The sequence below is a fragment of the Arachis stenosperma genome, chromosome 10, assembly GCF_014773155.1.
Source record: "Arachis stenosperma cultivar V10309 chromosome 10, arast.V10309.gnm1.PFL2, whole genome shotgun sequence".
Classification (NCBI taxonomy): Eukaryota; Viridiplantae; Streptophyta; class Magnoliopsida; order Fabales; family Fabaceae; genus Arachis; species Arachis stenosperma.
The window spans coordinates 110203300-110215561 of NC_080386.1; positions in this window are offsets into that span (position 1 = coordinate 110203300).

Consider the following 12262-nt stretch of genomic DNA (forward strand, 5'->3'; position numbering starts at 1 on the left):
CCTTGCTTTTGCACCCGTCTTCTTGTTGATCCTTAGTGTTCCAACTGGGTGGCAGGCAATCAGAATTCTCACTGAAGCGGCCAAACAACTTTCTAGACCCTTTCAGTTGAGCTTTACACCAACCTTTGCGTTTAAATTTTGAGCATACAACCATGTTGAACCTTGCAGGACAACTCTTACCACTAACCATCTTCCTCTTACTCTTGATGCCACAGAGAACTCTAAGTTGACCATCCGTCTCCAGTAGCCCATATTCAAGTGGAATTAGAAAGCTAAGGGATATGAATTTTACCCACTTGAATGTTGTGAAGGATGATGGCAACTTAGGCGGGAGGGGTTTCTAATGAACTTGTAAGCTCTACTCCTTTGTGTTCTTCTTTGACAACTATCACCTCTTTGCAAGCTTCTTCAATTTCAACCTCTTCCTCTTGGTAGCTTTCTTCCACTTTAATCTTTTCTTCATTACTTATCAAGAGCATGGGAGGTTGGGCTTTTTCTTCTTGAATCTCCATCTCTTGATAAACCTCTTCCAAGTCTTCAACCATGATATGCTTTGGAGGTTGTACACCGTCCTCAACATCAATTTCAAATGTCTTGGAAGGAGGTTCTATAACTTGAGTTTTTCATGGAGGTTCTACATCTCCTAAGTCTTCAACCACTTTTTCTTCTGCAACTATTATGGCTTCCTCCACTTGTTCCAGTGCAAAGTCATGCTCCTTATTGTCCACTGGAGTCTCTAGTGTCTCCCTCATGCTACGTTTTTCATTGGATTCTCCACATGGGGCCATGGGAGTCTGTTGGATGTCTGAATATCTGGAAGATAATTGATTTATTGCTTGCTCCAGTTGATGAAGGGTTGCATGAAATTGATCTACTATTTCCTGGAAATAATCCCTTGACTCTTGTTCCTCCTTGATGATTATCTTTCCATGACAACTCCCTTCAATTACTACTTCACCTTCAAGGATCTCTTCTACCTTCACCTTTAGTGCCTCCTCTAGCTCCTTATGAAGTATGGATTCGCGAAAAAGATCCTCTCTCTCATGTTCCATATCAATAGCATAATTGGGATCATCTTGCTCTTGGATTGGTGGATGTGGGTGTTCTTCTATGGATGGTGGTGATGGGATGAATGGATCATTATGTGGTTGAGATAGAAGTGCATTGGAGCTTGAGGGTTGAATATTGAAGGTATTTGCTGGTCTGATTTGGGCGGCGAGAGCTTGTATAGTAGAGTTTAGATCGGCAAATGCTTTCTCCATGGAGGTCTGGGGTGGATAGGAGGGTTCATTTGTTGGGAAAAAGGGTTCATGGTAGGAAGGTGGTTCATCTTGATAATGATAAGGAGATGGTGTATACTGAGGTGGTGGTTCTGTGTATGGTTCATTTGGCTCATAAGGTGGTTGGTATGGTGGATACGGGTTAGGGTCATATGGAGGTGAATGGTGGAAAGGGGCTTGTGAGTATGGTGGTTCAAAATTATATTGAGGAGGAGGGGGTTCATGGGCATATGGTGGGTCTTGTTGGTAACTACAAGGGGTCCACCATATCTATCATCTTGGTATGCATTGTAGAATGGTCTTTGTCCATGATATCTTGGAGGGTGTTGTCGCCTAAAGGGTTGATCAGATCCTCTTGGCTCCATCCATCTTTGATTGCTTTGACCTTGATGCATATTCTTGTTATAGCTTTCTCTTCTTGCAACATAGGTGTAACCAGATTCATAGCCAAAGGGGTGAGAGTTCATAGTAGTAGGAGAAAATAAAAACAAAAACTAACAAAAAAGAAAATATTTTGAAAAAGATTTGATTTTTTGAAAAATGATAAGATAAGATTTTGAAGAAGATATGATTTTTATTTTTGTGAAAAAGATTTGAAATTTGAAATTTGATTTTAAAATAAGATAAGATAAGATAAAAATTTTAAAATTTGAAAAAAAAATTTTGAAAAATATTTACAATAACCAACAATAAGGCACACGTTTGCAATTCCCTGGCAACGGCGCCATTTTGAAGAGAGGATTTTTGCGTGGTCTAGAATTCAGAATAAATTTCTGTTGCAAGTATAGCTTCTAAACCAACAAAAGTCCTTTCTTACAAACGTTTTGGTTGTCACAAGTAACAAACCCATAAATAAATTGATAACCGAAGTATTTAAACCTTGCATTGGGTCGTCTTCTCAAGGAATTGTAGGGAGGTATGTTCTTACTATTGGTTATGAGTTTTGTAAATTGGGGGTTTTAGAGTTTGGGTAATGGGCACAGATATAAAGGAAAATAAATTAATAATTATAAAATCTCTTGGCAAGGTATGAGAATTGGAAGTCCTATCCCAGTTATCCTTATCAATTGTGATGAGAATTGGATTTTTCTCCCACTAAGTCAACCTCTAACTATGAAGGTAAGTTAAGTGGATGAATTAATTTTAATTCCTCAAGTCCTAGTCTTTCCTTGGAAAAGGCTAGAGTTAGTGGAACTCGATTTAATTCTTGAAGAATTTCAATTTTCGGTCAACAATGAGTTTGATAACTCAAGAGTCACAAATTAATCAACCAGAGCCAAAAGGTAGAAAAATCTAAATTATTTATATCATAAATAAAAGAAACAAATCATAGATCTGAAAATACCTCAAATTATATTAACCAAAGAAAATCATAACATGAATGGTCATTAAACAAATAAAAGAGAAAATAAATAAATAAGAACATTGAACCTGAGATGAAGAAGAAATATTCCTAATTTCTAAAAATCCTAATCCTAATCCTAAGAGAGAGGAGAGAGCCTCTCTCTCTCTAAAACTACATCTAAAATTATGAAAAGTGAATTCTGAGTCTGATCTCAGGTGTTCCCTTCATTCCTCCACTTTGTAGCCTTTAATCTGTGTTTTCTGGGCTTGAAACTGGGCCGGAAACAGCCCAAAATTCGCTGGTTATGAAATCTGCCACGCTGATTTTCGCAAATGCAACGCGTCCGCGTGGAGCGCGCGTTCGCATCACCTACCTGTATGGCCACTATGGCAAATTATATATCAAATCGAAGCCCCGGACATTAGCTTTCCAATGCAAGTAAAACCGCATAGTTTGGACCTTTGTAACTCAAGTTATGTCCGTTTGAGTGCAAAGAGGTCAGGCTGACAGCTTAGCAGTTTCTTCAACTTCTTGTATTCCTTCCACTTTTGCATGCTTCCTTTCCATCCTCTAAGCCATTCCTGCCCTATAATCCCTGAAATCACTTAACACACATATCAAGGCATCTAATGGTAATAAGAGAGGATTAAAAGAAAATAAAAGCCAAAGAAGCATATTTTCAATCATAGAACAAAATCAGGAAGAAAAACGTAAACTCATGCAAATAGTATGAATAAGTGGGTAAAGAGTTGATAAAAATCACTCAATTGAGCACAAAATAAACCACCAAATAGTGGTTTATCACTGGTATATGGCGCAGAAGCACTCATTCCATTAGAGGTCAAGGTCCCAACATTAAGGACCGAGCTCTATGATCAATCGAATAATTTGCAAGCTCGGACAGCCGAGTTGGACCTTGTGGAAGAAGAAAGAGACATTTCAACCATAAAGCAGCAAGCCAGAAAGCAATACATAGAGCGAAGACACAACAAAAGAGTAGTTCACATGTCTTTCAACAATGGAGACCTCGTACTCAGACGAACAGAAGAAGCTCGGAAACCTCCGGCACATGGCAAATTAGCAGCAAATTGGGAGGGACCTTTCCGAGTTCTTCAAAACCTCGGAAAGGGGGCTTACGAACTAGAAACCCTCAAAGGAGACCAACTTCCAGGAACATGGAATGTCTCCTCCCTAAGAGAATATCAGTCATGATATAGTCTGTAAAATCGCGAATGATGGTACTCTTTTTCCCCTCCGAAGGTTTTCTCCCAAAACACATGGGTTTTACTCGGAGAGGGTTTTAACGAGGACGGACGCCACGAACCACTATACAAAAGTAATCTACGTCATATACAAAATATTTTTACCATAACAATCAGAATGCATTTCAGTTAACAACATTATCCGAGCTTCATACTCGGAAACTAACATACCTACGCCGAGCATAACACTCAGACAAATACAAACAACCAAAAATGCCACAAAACAGTCATTATTGACAAAGTCATCATATGTGAAATAGCAGATCGAAGACCATACTCAATACGAACACACCACTTGGCATGGCAAAACATTATTACTATCTTTACCAAAATATCATATCCCATAAAAGGCTAAAGCAGTCATTATCAAACCAAGCTCTATGCTTGGAAACCAAAACATCGCAACCGAGAATGATACTCGGAATTATCCAAAAGACAAACAAGTTAAATACAAAGTTCTAAAAGCCTAAGGGCCATACACAAAGCTTACAAAATAAAACACAAACTAAAGGCCTAATCTGCCTTATCACCAATACTAGACTCCCCGCTATCACCTGAAACAGCAGCCTCATCGTCCACAAGCTGCCCATTCACAACCACTTTAGTTGCGTCAAGCATATCCGCATCTGCCCCGGGAAACAACACCCGCACTTGAGAGACAGCACGCTCAAAGCCCTGCGCATAGGCCTCATAAACCTCAGTCTGCAACTCCCTCACCCTCGACCCTAAGCGATCATTTTCAGCCTTAACAGTCTTCACCTCCTCTGCAGAAGAGAGTTGAAGGCGCCTCTCCTCAGCAAGTTCTGACTCTTTCAACCTCAACGAGGAGGACAACTCCATAATAGTCTTCTCCTTTTCCTCCACAGCTGAGGACAGCTCGGCGACGTCTAGAGCAGATTTACTTTCTTTTCAAAAACTAGCTCTTGAGCACGACCAACAGCTACAATACGTGCACCAATTACCTAAAACAAAAACAAGAACATCAAAACAATATAATACCACACGTATACTAGACAATGTACAACCTTTACCTGCAGAAAACGGCTCACTCCTACATGTCCGACACCCTCAATCATCTTTATATCATCAGGGAAGCAGCAAAGCTCATCAGCCATGACAGAAAAAGGGTATAGTTTACCCCATAAAGACTGACTATGCACATCCTCCAAAAATAACCATGCAACCTTTTTTGAGACTCATGAGCTGACTCCACCCTTTGAAGCTCCATAGAAGACTCTCCTTTCTCCAGAAAAGCCTCAGCAATTTTCTCCTTCGCATGACCCCTCTTCCGTTTAACCTTAAGGGCAGGTTCGAGCTGAATCACAAGACCCTTATCGATATTAGTAGCCGAGCTCTCTTTTTCAGCCTTCTTCTGCTGACTAAAGAATGCCTTCAATCCAGCAGTAGTAATTGTCGGCGCCTTGTCACCTGTACGGAAGGCCAACAGAATAAGAACAAACAAGAACAAGACAACAACAAATAAAAAACAAACTAATTTACCTAGATATTTCAGAACAGCCAGTCTATCAGAATCCCATTTTAACAACTCGGACACAGATAATAATCCCTTTGGGCCCAACTTCTCAAACAGAAACTCTATCATAAGTTGATCATCAACCGACCTATCATCTACATCTAGAGCTTGCATAGGTTTGGAACACCAAGATAGAGGGAACTTCTCAACAAGATACTCATTCAGATAGAAAGGAAACTCCTCGGGCACACTCCTCACCTTAACATACATGGTTTTAAAATCCTTAAAAGAAGACTTGTAAAGACCGAAAATAGCACGACGAGGATAACTACTAAGATTAACCCAAAGACCTCGGTTAACCCCTTTAGCCTGGAACAAAGAGAAGAACAACCGAAGAGAGGGCAGCTGCTCAAGGAATTCCATCAACACCTCAAAGGCCCTTACAAACCCCCAGGAATTCGGGTGAAGTTGACTAGGAGCACAGTTTAACCAGTAAAGCACACCACACTCAAAGTCAGTAAAAGGAACCCTAACTCCCAACTCAGTAAACAAACAACTGTACATATAGAAGTAAGCCCAGTCATCACGGCAATGGAAAACCCGGTCACCAACATCACAAGGAAGTATTTCTATCCTTATATCACTACCACTCCTAACCCAAACATTCGAACCCAGCACGTCAACGGACTCCTTATCACTAAACTGAGACACATACTCCTTAACCCTAGAATCAACCCAACCATACAAATCCCCCTCACCCACATCAGGCTTTTTATCTTCCATAAAACAAGGTACAGAAAACCAAAATTAAGAAAGGAAGAAGGAAGCAATGAAGACACGAATTATCACTCACCTTTCTTGCTCATTTCTCCAAAACGCAGAAGTACCTAATACAAAAAAACTAGGGAAAGCAAGCACGTTTATTACATAGTGAAAAAGCAGTTACATATGAAACGTTACCCTTTGATCCAAACCATCAGAAAACCCACGATCAACAATCAGCAAATCAAACGGTCAGGGGCTCCTTGAAACTCGCAGCATAATCAAATCAATCATTCATTAATGCACGAAGAACAACGCAGGCATTAAATGCTACAGACAGTTTCAAAAAACAACGCGCCAAAACTAAGACAAGCTCGGGGGCTGTAAGGAACATACACAACAAATATAGCGACCGAGGACTTCGCTATCCAGGGTGTACAAGCTCGCCTTAGTTCTGTCTAAACCAAGGCAAGCTTGGGGGCTATGATACGTCACCCATATCCTCGGTCGCCCGAAGTACTCGGCACGCAAATTTTTGAGGCTGGCGTCACGTCAACCAAGCTCGGAACGTGAGCAGATAAGCTCGGCCTCACCCATTCAAATAATAAGACACGTGCTCAACAAAACCTAATCACCAAAACAGAATAACCAACCTACAAACTAGGACTTATCCACAGGAAACGGTAAAACAATCCCTATAAAGCCGAACTAATATTCTCGGCTGAGGATCAGGTTCCACTACCAGTTTTCATATTCACTTATTCACTCTCACTTAACTACTCTCTCTCTTAATATTATCACTAACTTGAGCGTCGGAGTATCTTTTGCAGATATTCCCGCCGCGGTGTTTGATCTTGGCCGACGTAAAGCTCTTCCTCTCGGTTAATGACTAACTCAGAAGCGCTTAAGCTCGGCCTCCTCAGTATTCAGACGAATCAGGTAGTACAGATGGTCATTCTTTCATTGGCTTTAAAATGTCTATAGTTTGTTATTTTTAAAAAAATAAAAATATTTAATAACTAAAATAAATTAACCAAAAAATTATGAATGAAAAGTTCAAAGAAATTTAGTGCTGATTATTATCTCATTAAGTCATTAAGATTAATATGACACTTAATTAAACCAAGATTATTTATTAAAAAATAAAGAACTTATCATTTTTTTTGTTTTTTAGTTGTTTACTGTATTTTCTAGTTCTATTGATTAAGAATTAATTCGCTGTGAATCTAAATTTTATTTTAAAATTTGTCACTGATTAATAAATTGTTATATACATAAAAAAATTCAAATTTCAAACATTTATTTCAACAAATGGACAAATAAACTGTCATGATTCATCGAATCGCAATTAAACCAAAGTATATTTATAAGGAACATATCAAAAAGACGAATATTAATGAAAGATATTTGATTATATCTTTCTATAAACATTCTGAGGCAAACAATCATTTTGTTCTTAGAGAGGGTGAGGGGTGTGTGCCTCTATTCATATATATATACACTCAATGGATAAAGAAAAATAATAGCAAATTTGGCCATCATGTGTGATGGGTATGCCAATTAATTATGATATATATTCATTATCACTGTTTCATTGCAAATAGAAAAAGATGTGATCATTGTTCTTAATTAGAATGAAAGTGCAATTAGAGGAATGGATGAACAAGCACTTGTTAAATTATTTTGTTCTTATACTCGTTATATCATCTATGTCGTTATATAGGTTGCGTTTGTTTGGATATTAAGATACAGAGACAGAAACACAAAATTATATTTAATAAAAAAAATATAATTAAATAAAAATATTATGTTTAAAGATATTAAATTAATATATTTTATATTTATTCTAATAAAAATAATACAAAAATATTAACAAAAGATATATTTTATTTTATTTTATTTTATTTTATTTTATTATTTTATTAATTTTTTATAATTAAATTTATTATTATTGTATTTTTCTTTCTAGATGTTTTGAATAAAAAAATAAAAAAATTAGACTTTTATAATTCATTCTAATTTATTATAAAACAAAATATAAAAATATTAATTTTTGTGATTTTGTCTTTTATATTTTATTTTTAAGATGTTTGTTATGGTACGATGATAAATTAATACGTACCGATACGTTTAAAATGTGGACAAATAACAATAAAACAAGTGAAATTTATTTTCCACGTCAGTATTTAATTTTTTCTTTTTTAAATATATAATATATCACCACTTTTATTAAAACACCATTTTAATTAAATAAAAATAAAAAATAAATTTTATTTAATTTTAATAAAAAGACTTAAACATCCTTCCTTTATTTGATTAGACAAAAATACCCTTTGAATACCCCTATCTTAACAGCTTCTCCCCTAAACCCTAGCTTCTCCACCACCGCCGCAAGGACTGCCGCCGTCCGTCGCTCTCAAGCACTACCATCGTCGTCTGGTCGTCCGTGCTTCTTCCTCCTTCAAGAATCGCAGCTTCTTTTTCCTCAACCTCGGCGCGTCAGTTCCTGGTATTCATCTGCTCCATCGCGCTCCTGCCGCCGTCCGTCGGGCGCTCAGTTACCATCGTCTTCGTCTGGTCGTCGCAGATTCTTCCAACCCACCACTGTCTTCTGAGTTGTGTTCATCGCCTGGCCTCTGTCTCCGTCACGATTCTGCCCCCCTCTTCTCAAACTGCTCAGTAAAAAAATCCATCTCCATTCCAGTTTCTTACCTTCGAGTTCAGAAAGCAGAAGCTCAACCAAGAAAAAAATCTTAGACTTCGACGGTCAGTATGTACCCGAAGTCATGCATCATATCCCTCCAACTTCTTCCATGGCTGCTGCAAGAGAAAAAGCTGAGAATGTTATATTTGGTGCTTTGGATAATCTCTTTACTAATACAAAGATTAAGCCTAAGGATATTGGTGTTCTTGTTGTGAATTGCAGTTTGTTTAATCCAACTCCTTCACTTTCTGCAATGATTGTGAACAAGTACAAGTTTAGGGGTAACATTAGAAGCTTCAATTTGGGTGGTATGGATTGTAGTGCAGGAGTTATAGCCATTGATCTTGCTAAGGACATGCTTCAAGTTCATAGAAACATTTATGCTGTTGTTGTTAGCATTGAGAACATTACTCAGAATTGGTACTTTGGGAACAAGAATCTATGCTGATCCCAAATTGTTTGTTCCATGTTGGTGGTTCTGCTGTTTTATTGTCCAACAAAGGCTTTGTTAAGAGAAGAGCAATGTACAAGCTTATTCATGTTGTGAGAACTCATAAAGGAGCTGATGATAAAACTTTCAAGTGTGTATCAAGAACAAGATGATAATGACAAAACTGGTGTTTCTCTCTCAAAACAAGAAGGACATACATATACATAAGACTTGTTTGATATGATTTTACAAGGTAAGCAAAAGGCATCACTATTTTTCAGGATGCTTCAACCTGTTGTGTCTAATTTGTTCTTCATCTCTTCTTTATATCCCTTTTTATTTGCTTTAGTAGCCCTTCAACTATAAGGTGGGTCCTTGGAAGTTCCTAAAGCATTGTACTGATTCACAAGTTCATTCATATACCCCTTAAAGTTTTAGGTTTAATTTTTTTTATTAATATAAAATAATTTACAGTGTTAATAAATAAAGCAATTAAAGATTACCTATGAATGCTAAATAGTTAATTAATTACTATAATAATTATTCACAACTTTTTATTTTATTTTTTATTAAAAAAAATTATAAAATTAATTCATGCTATTACGATAAATCTATAAGGTTACGTATGAAAAGGAGAATGAGATTGATAGACTGAAATTGAAATACAGAAAGTCAGAGACTGATAGATAGAGATAAAATTAAATTTTTATATTATATTTAGTGTTAATATATTAAATTGAGTTATGTCTCAATATTATATTTAATTTAAGATAAATATTAAGATTAAAAAATAAATTTAAAATTTATAAAATTAAAAGTAAATATTTAAAAAAATATATTAAAATTTTAATTTCTGTCCCAAAAAATTTTAATTCTCTAAATTTTCATTTTTTAAAAATATTAAAAGAGCTAAATTTTAGTTTTAACTTCTCATTATTAAATATAATACTAAATTTTAATTTTTTACTCTGAGTCTCGGTCCTTACAAATAAATACTATCTAAGTACATATAAAAGTTATTCTCATGAGATAATAGCCCTAACTCTAATAAAGTGGGTGCCTATAATATGTTACTATTTAATTTCGCTATTATATTAATGTATATAACCACTCTAAAAAAAGATTGAGTATCAACCAATAAAAAAAAGGAGGCCACTCAGATAAAGACGCCTAAAATACTCTTTTTTAAAGATGTTTTCATATTGTGTTTTAATTGATTTTTGTATAATTTATTCGGTGTTTCTCATCACATATTATTAAATTCCCCAAAAGATTTTCTTTCCAAAGACAATAAAAAACATTTAATTTGGACTAAAACAAAAAAGATAATAGATTAACTATTAGATTTTTTTAAAAGATTATTTACATAAAAAAATATATCACATTCATCAATATATATATATATATATATATATATATATATATATATATATATAAAATAAGCTCTTAAAATTTTTATAAATAAAAAAATAATTAATTTTTATTTATATAATATGTAAAATAATTACTATATTATTATTATATTATAGATTAAAATTTACTAATTTAAATTTTGTTTTTATTTTTAATATAAGCATTAGAAATAAATAATTTTTTTATAACAAGATGTAATGTAACAAAATATATATAATATTAATTAGTTTTTAAAAAATACTGAAAAGATGGTTTTTTCTAATAAAGTGTTATTGAAAAATTAACATTATAAAAACTAATTTCAACCGATATGATATAATAGGTTATTAAATATATTTAATACAAACACATTGAATATAAATTTTTATTGAGTTTAAATTTTAAATAATTTTAATTATTAGTTGACATTCATAAAAAGTATCCAATGAATTATGAGTTCAATACATCCTGTTTAGCAGAAAGACGGATATTCCTTGCGACTTGTCATATATATATGGGTTATATGGGATTTTCCCGTTTTCTCCAAAATTAAGATCGGCTAATACCTATTTGGCGACTCCAGGAGCAACAGTTCATGGACATTTTGGAGAAATCTTTTTTGAAGGAGATATATTAGTAACATTTATATATGAAAAATCGAGATATTTTTATTTTAAAGAGTTAGAATATTTTAACATCATTTTTTCGTATCTTTTTATTTGATTTTTTAAATTATAAATAAGTAATGTTTTAACACCACTAATTAGTCACACATATAAAAATACAAAAACAATTCTATTGTCATAGTTATAATCTAACTTTATAAGCAATACAATACAATGAAATTATATGTAAGTAATATAACTAAATTTTATCTACATCTATAGTCACATTTCATAAATAATATAATTAAATTATATTTATGTTTATAATTAAAATATGAATAAAAATACAAAAAATTATCAGGATGGTTAATTTTTTTCGTTCATAATTTTTTTATTATTTTTGTTGTGAAAATTTTAATTATTTTAATAATTAATTATTTTTAAAAGGGATAATTGAATAACACAAAAAAGTCTTATTAAGAGTAATTTATTTATATATGATTAAAAAATAATTGAATAATTATATACGGTAAAAAATTAATATTATTAAAAAATAAAATTAAAATTTATTTTAAAATTAAAAATAAAGTTTATTTAAAAATAAAATTAAAAATCATGTTTTTTTTCTTTTTTCCAAAATTTATCTTCGAGTAATTCTATAAATATTTTATGATGAATAAAAATATTAAACTCGTACTAAAATTTATTCTAATAAAATTTATTTTTATTCTACTAAACGTTAAATAAACTATTGAAAAGAATTTTGTTTCCTCCATTAGAGAAGAATGATAAACTTCCATACTTCTATTATGTTATGACAATAATTTGGCCTGTTATTTTTTAATGTACATAATAATAATAATAATAATAATAATAATAATAATAATAATAATAATAATAATAATAAACAAGTAAATCACAGTAAAAAAAGAAGCACGTCACCAAATAATTTATCATCCGAATTATATATAAATCAAATTAATAATATGAGGGCTAACACTACAAAAA